We start from the raw sequence: 8361 nt of genomic DNA, 5'->3' as shown, positions 1-8361 counted from the left end.
CGCTAGAAGGTTGGGTGGTAACGAAGGATCAGTGAAGATTGCCCCCGGTTCCCTTTTCCGCCTGGCATGTGACTCCTGCCCTCTCCACGTTGTTATTCTGAAATTCACCTGGATGCCGATCCCCGGGAAGAAAAATATTTTGGAACCTTTGAGACTTTCAGACACCACCACTTCGTTTTTCTCTCAGAGCTCTACTTGGAGCTGAGATGGTGAAAGAACCCTGTCCAGTCTGGGATTTGCAGATGTGTCTTCTTAACGGGGTAACTCAGGAGAAAATAGCATTCTTACCAGAATCGTCCGGGAACGAAGAATATCTTAAGTCCTTGCTTTAGCAGTAGTAAACTTCCCTAATTCCCTTTCCCTTGCGGAGATGGAGCAAAAGTGGGAGCTTTAAGCAGAGGTTTTGGCTGAAATCATAGGAATGTTCTAGGAATTTAAGAGACTAGCTCACCCCTCTTGTGATGTTCCCCCCCCCGTCTCATTTACTGCATTTCACTTATTCATTCATCATCAAGCAAGCTTTCATTGGGGACTTTCTATGTGCCAGGCTCTGTTGTACTTACCAAGGATACGTCAGTGAATAAAACAAGTACCTGCACGCATGGAATCTCATTGCAATTCCTCCAGTGGGGGAGACAGACTATACATTTACATAAACAAATAGATACACAATATAATGTCACGTAGCGGTAAGTGCTGTGGAGACAAAGCAGAGTAGAAGGACACACAAGGATGCAGGTGGAAGTAGGGTGTTTATATTTTAGCTAAGTTGATCTAGAAGGGCCTCTCTGAGAAGTTATGTTTAAATAGTGGTCTGAATGAAATGAGGAAGAAAGCCAAGCAAAAGTTTGTGGGAAGAACTTTCCAAGCAGAGACAAGAAGAAGTGCAAAGGTTTGGAGGCAGGAGAGTGGTGAGTTTGAATTAGTAGGAAGCAAGGAGGCCAGTGTGAATGCTGTGCAAAGATCAGGAAGAACAGTTGTAGATGGTATTTCTGACTTCCTTCTGGCTCTGTTCCAATCACCTGTGAGAATAATCATTCTAAATCTTTACTTTTAGCACATCTCTTCATGCTTCAATAATTTCATGGCTATATTTTTCTAGTGCATTAAATTTACTCTTCTGACTGATTTTGTTCTGACCCCATCTAGTTCCCTCTTACCCTATAAACTACTCCTCAATCTACCCCTTCAATTTTAGTTGGCTCTGCCTCTCAAGAATATTCATGTTCACTTATTCCTATGTGTATTTATTTATGGATCTACCCTCACACAACTTAGTATTGATTCAGTAAGGGTTTGTGGTTGCAAGTGACATAAAATCCAACTCAAATTGGCTTAAGTAGGGAAGAGAATTTATTGGCTCACATAACTGAAAAGTTCAAGATTGAATAAAAAGTTCAAATTATGTTATCAAGATTGGAATTCTCCCTGATATGTTGGCTGTTTCCTCTGCTGTTGGCTTCATTCTCAGGCTCCACAAATCAGCAACCAGCAGCTCTAAGCTCACACTGTCTTCACTACCCGCAAAAATTGTGTCCATTCCTAAACCAATCACTGTTGCCCAGAGAAGATGCTCAGATTGGCCTGGTCTGAATCAGAAGCCCATCCCAGAAGTTGAGCCTTTTAATAACACATGAATGGCACAAAAAGATGATTCCACTTTAGAAAATGGGACTATGGTTATCAGAGGAAAGGTGGATATGTCCTGGGTAATGGAAACAGAGGACATACAACACAACCCTGTTCTTCTGTTGATGTCCCCAAATATTCCTCTTCTATATATGCCTTTAAAAGTGTTTATGGGGATTCCCTGGTGGCGCAGTGGTTGAGAGTCCGCCTGCCGATGCAGGGGACACGGGTTCGTGCCCCGGTCCGGGAAGATCCCACATGCCGCGGAGCGGCTAGGCCCGTGAGCCATGGCCGCTGAGTCTGCTCGTTCGGAGCCTGTGCTCTGCAACAGGAGAGCCCACAACAGTGAGAGGCCCGCGTACCACAAAAAAAAAAAAAAGTGTTTATGCCTACTCAATGCAACAGTATTTTTTCCCACCACAACTGTACTCACTTCCTCCCCAAAGAGAGATGATCCAAAGATCATCTAGTTACTGCTGATAATTTCAAGTCCAAGACAGCAGGATAAATCATGTTTCCCCAGCTTGTAGCAATATAGTTCTTCATGGTCTAGCAACCTAAGGCTACATGATAAAATTAGCTACAAAGTACTTAATTTATAATAGAAAAAGAAAAAACTTACATTTGGAAAAATGACTATGGCAAACACACAGTGGTCTCCAATTCGTTGGATATATCGTATCTTGCTGGACAGGAATAGCAAAGGCTTCCTACCATGAGAGAAGAAAAAGTTCTTTGATCAACCCATCTGGCTGCCATATGTTGTGCTCTTGGAGAATCTCTCATCCATTGTTCTTCCATGCCATATCTGTAATGGACAATGGGGAGGATAATCCTGCTAGGGACCATACCTCTTTAGCATTCTGCTTCTTGATACAGTGGGTGTTGAAAAATCACTTGCTATGGCAGAGATAACTAGCTTTCACCAGCAAACAGCTGGGATCCTCTTCTGTTATGTAGAGGTGTTGCTAGGAAGTAGCTATATAGTCAGGGACTATATTTCCCAGCATCCCTGTTAATCTTGGTAAAGTCATATGACTATCTCATTGAACTATGATTGGAAGTGATGTGAATCACTTAACAATGTGGTTAAGAACCAGGTAAGCCTTCTCTGGTCTCTTTTTCCTCGTATGGCTGCACTGAAAGGACTCTAAGACCCTGGAGGATACATAAGAGAGCCATGAGATGAAAAGAGTCTGAGTAACTAAATGACCTTGTAGAAGACCACCTGCTGATCAGGAATACTGATATTGGACTCTACAAAAGTGAAAAATAAACATTCGTTGTATTAAGCTACTCAGGCTTCTCCATTACCTGTTACAGGGGTAATTAGCCGCGGTTTTGTTCTCTAGATTTAAGGTTTCTCTCACAATACAATTTCCTTTACTTCTTAGTAAGCTTGCAGTCTATTTGTATGTCTCCAGTTCCATGGTGGAAAAAACTCCAAAGCCAGAGGTCATGTAAAACTGCAGTCTTTGCATCTAGATTCTAATATGGCTATTTTTGTGTTTTGGTGATAGGCCTTGGTAATCTCCTCCCTTAATGGCCTCCATTTTGGTTTCTCCCTGAGAACAATTTGAAACAATAGCCACTGGTTTTGCAAGGGGGCTGGAGGGGGTGGGTGTGTGGGTGTAATGGCATAGTAGTGCTGGAGGAGCAAAGTGAGTTAATTATCCTTCTAAGCAGGCAGGAATTGCTTGAGAGAGGACTTGGGTGTGTGCAGACTTCTTCTAAGTACCAGTCTTTTCCATGGCTTGCCTCCATTGGTATCAACATTCTTTGGGGGCTTTTCCACCCTTAATGGCTCCGGATTATTGAAGTTTCTGTCATATTCGATTGCAGTCTATAAGCAAAAATGGTCATTTATAAAAAAGCAGTATTTTTTTTTCTCTCTGCCTTACATAAATAAGGCTCAATCCTAAACCTGAGTCTTTCTCACAGGACCTAACTAAAAGCCAACATGTAATACTTGGTGTACTCTAGTATCTGTACTCTAGTATTTGGCCCTTTCACATTTCATACTTGATAGGCACATTTCTGAATCCTAGTATACAACAGGTGCCAGTTTAACCTACTACTTTGCTATTGAATTCCCAGCCCAGTATAGATGGAGCCTCCTCTGAATCAACTGATTCAACAGTTTAAGGTCTTTCTGTTACTAATCCCCACTCCCAGTACCAATTTATGAATTGTTAGACCTATTTTAGTTGCAGGTGACAAAATAAAAAACACAACTTAAACTGACTTATGCAAAAAAAGAATATTTTGGCTATTGGCTCATATAACTAAAGAGGGAGTGATATATTTAGCTTAAGGCATAGCTTGATCCAAGGGCTTAAGCAATGTCATTAGAATTCTATTCTGCTTCATCTCTTGGCTCTGTGTTCTGTGTTGGCTTCTTTCTCAGGCTCCATATGGTGGCTCCTGGCAGCTCCAGTTCACATAATCCTCACTGTTAGCAATCTCAGTGGAAGAGTGCAGGCCTCTTTCCCAGAAGTGCCAGCAATAATCTCCTTATATTTTATTGGCTTTGATTAGGACATGTGGCCAGAGGAATGATTACTCATGTTGTTGAGAGTGGAGTCCACTCCACCTAGAAGACATTGACTGAGAGCGATAGAAAAGGAAAATCAGAGTATGGTTATCAGAAGAATGAATTGATGCCGAGTGGCAAAAAACCAAATGTCTCTCAGATACCAATGTGTAGTGTTTCCTAATTGCTTCACATGTGTTGGTTTTATCTCCTTCACTGGACTGTAAGTGTCTCTGGAGCAGGATCATGTATTATATGTCTTAACAGTGCCAGCCCAGCAGGCAGTCCTTAAGATACTGGCTGATTGATTGCCTCTTCTTATAACACTAAAGATGGCACACTCAAAAGGGTAAAAAGAGCTTAATAAAGGGATAATTTACAGAGGTAAATATATAGTGGGAAGGGTTAAGGAAACCAACTAACAATGGTAAAGCACTTAAGGACTAGTAACAATAAGAAGCCTTAAGCCTGAAGGAGCAGAGGAAGGGAGATTTTAATGGAACCCAATAAGAGCTGTAGTTTGGAAGGGGATTTCTGACAAAAGCTGTGACTATAAACAGAGAAACATAGCCACTGCCAAATGTGGCCCATCAAAGGACTGGGAAATAAACACTTGTCCTCTTTTTCTCCCACTCTTTAAACTTCTTTTGGTACCTCCTATAGGCCAAACCCAGCCAGAAGCTAGAGGACTTGGATAGTCTGTAGAGGTCAGCCTTCAGTGTAGAGCAAGGCAAATAGGATGAAAAACGGGAAAATGGATCTGGAGGAGCAAATGGAAAATAACCAGGACATCCCTGTTATATTCTTTAGAGCAACCCTGAATAAAAACAATTCCATATGTGTTAACCATACAGCCTGGGTTTACCAGGAAAATATAATTTTACTCTTTCCAATAAACTTGTTAAATATATAATTAATGTGGTTTCATTTTTATAGCACTTTAAGACTTTAACATTCATGAATTCATAAATCATAAAATGTCTTTTGTTAGCCTATGTACTTAAAAAGTTATCATCATTGTATTGATATGGAACTCCTCAAGAATATTGTACCTGGCAATCCATCAGAAAGCCCTGGCACAGCACTTGTCAAATAGTGACAAATTTGATCAATGTTTGATGATTTGAAGAATGATTAAATGAATAAAGCATTTCAAGCTAGACTTTAAGTGGGAAACTAGATGAGTTTTCTTTGTTAGAGGTTGACGCTAACTATACATCTACCAATCCTCTTAAAGTCTGACATTGGCATCTTAGCTCTTGATCAAGGTGTTATCTCATAGGAAATAGAAATGCGATAAATTTTCTGTCAATCTTTAGAAGTAAGAAGTTCTATAATTAGCTGTCATGCTACTAAACTCACTTTAAAGTCCATTACAGTTAAGGGACTATTATTTTTTTTAATCAAAAACTGGGTTTCTTCATGGAATTGTCATTCAAATGTAAGAAAAATAAATATACTTGCTTCAGTATATAAGCTGGCATTATAAAGTGTCAGTCCAAACTATTTCTCTAAAAGATTTTAGTGAAGCCAAAAAAACAAACTTTTGTTCTTTGGCAATCCTGTGTATATAGAGCTTAAAACAGTTTACAAAATGCTTTCACATTTTGAATGAATTGAAATAGCTCAATTCATTTACTCATATAATAGTACTGAGTACTTACTATATGCCACACGTAATCACTGCCCTCACTGAACTGGCAGTCTTGAGCAGTGTTTCTCAGACTTAAATGAAAATATGAATCCCCTGAGGATCTTATGAAAATGCAGGCTCTAAATCTGAGATGGGGCCCAACACTGCATTTCTAACCAGCTTCCAGGTGATGCTAATGCTGCTGGTCTAGGGACCACACTTAGAGTAACAAAAGTCTGATGGACTCATTTAATCCTTTCAACAAGTGTTTATCTTATTATCTTTTGTTTGTTTGTTTGTTTGTCTTGGTTTTGTTTTTGCAGTACGCGGGCCTCTCACTGTTGTGGCCTCTCCCGTTGCGGAGCACAGGCTCTGGACGTGCAGGCTCAGCGGCCATGGCTCACAGGCCCAGCCACTCCATGGCATGTGGGATCTTCACGGACCGGGGCACGAACCCGTGTCCCCTGCCTCGGCAGGCAGACTCTCAACCACTGCGCCACCTGGGAAGCCCCTATCTTATTATCTTGAGTAGTTACTATGTATAAAGCACTGTGCTATACATTATAAACGAACAGTTCAGTTAGACATAGACCTCCTGGAGACTCACTATATAGCTGAAAAGAAACTAGTGTAATGAATAATTATGGATGTGTGATTCTATTTATATGAAATATCCACTTATCTATTATAAATATCTATTTATCCAAATATCCATATGATATAATATGAACAAATGTAATAATAAACATGTAGTCTAAATGGAGCTCACAGACTCTAAGTGATTAGCCCTAAGTCACATAACTAGTTAATGAGAGGGTTAGCATATAAACCTAGTCCTATCAAGCTAAGACTGGTCATTGTCAGAAACCTCCTTGCCAGAGGAGACATAGAGATGTATGCCAGGAAATAGACATCCTTCCACCAAGTAGAGATCGCACCTGTCTCAGAATTGTCCTCACCCTGTAAGGCAGAGATCATCCTGAGTGGTGACCTTGGTGGCAACCATACACATACTGCCAGTTGATGGGCTGTGCCAGCTAGTGTCTGGTGGATTCTTTGGTTTCATCAGTGTTCTTAGTTTCAAGCAACAAAAATCAATTCTGACTGATTCAGTAGCAAAGTGCGCAGCTCGCAGAATCATTATGAGGGTTGAAAACCAAGCTCAGAACTGCCCCAAATCATACTGCAGAAACAGCCCAGGAGAGGACTGCTATTACTGATGCTGCTCAGCATGCTGGACTCTGCCGCCTTCCTCCGCCACCAAAACTGCCCTGGGAACTTAACTTGGCAACTGCAATGCTGCAAGAGAAAGAACTGACTGCTGTCCTTGTTTCTTTGTGTTACTAGTTCTCTACCCAAGGCCATGCAGGTGCTTCTGATTGGCTGAGGGTGGGCCGTGAACCTGAATCCAGGGTGGAAGGGAGGACAGTAAAGTATTTGATAACTTCTTTCACTTTCCAGATAGTAAAAATTGGGATTAACTTTCTTTCAAGCCTCACATATCAGTAAGTACTCCAAGCTCAGAGAGTTCAGATGCTGGGCTACCAAAAAACAAACAAACAAGACAAACAAACAAGTATGTTCATTACAGCCTTGCACAAAGAGTGGCTTATGGAGTAACAGCATCAACATTAAGCAGGAGCTTGTTAAAAATACAGAATCTCAGGTCCTATTCCAGATGTGCAGAATCGGGATCTGCTTTCTAACAAGCGGCTGAGGTAACTTGTATTAGAAGTGTTGCTTTACATTATACAACATATATTCCTTTTAATTTTCAAGGATCAGTGACCAGTAGGCTTTATTAATCCATAGAGTTGCCAGATTTAGTGCAGGATGCCCAATAAAATTTGAATTTTAGACCAAGAACAAATCCATTTTTAGAATAAATATGTTCCATGAAATATTTGGGACATACTTATACTAAAAATTATTACTTGTGTATATGAAATTCAGATTTAATTGGGTATAGTATTTTATCTGGCAATCATACTCATCCAAAAATTCTCTCTCTCCACAATGAATGGAAATGGACAGAAACAGTAATTGTCTACAGGAAAGCATTCATACTGGTTTTTGATTTCTGGCATGGTAGACTGTAAGTACTGAAATCAGAACATGGAAACTCTACACAGTTTCAACTCTGCTCTGAGTTCTGCTTAAGTATTTAGTCCTTGAGGTCCCCTAATAATATGAAAGGTGAATGTTCTGTTAACCCTAAATGAAAACTCTTTTGTTGGATAAGAGTTAATTTTTAAATATACCTATGAACTAACTTATTTAATGAGTTTTGACCAATATCACCTTTATCCCAAAGGATCTGACCACATGAACTGTGTAAATAAAGAAAATAAATGATGACAATCACTGTTGGCTTCCCTCTGGACACTGGTACTCTAATTTAATTTTTTTCCTAAAGAAAAGGGTTGCAGCCTATGCCCAGGAGTTTTAGAAAAATAGCTTTCGAATATTCTGTTTGGAAAAAATTTCACAATTTGTATGGAAACACTAAAGACCCCGAATAGCCAAAGCAATCTTGAGAAAGAAAAATGGAGCTGGAGAAATCAGG

Source organism: Delphinapterus leucas, chromosome 2 (assembly GCF_059928025.1).
Source record: "Delphinapterus leucas isolate spDelLeu-1000000601 "Yukka" chromosome 2, BTC_Dleu_Yukka2, whole genome shotgun sequence".
Lineage (NCBI taxonomy): Eukaryota > Metazoa > Chordata > Mammalia > Artiodactyla > Monodontidae > Delphinapterus > Delphinapterus leucas.
This window is presented reverse-complemented; position numbering follows the sequence as displayed.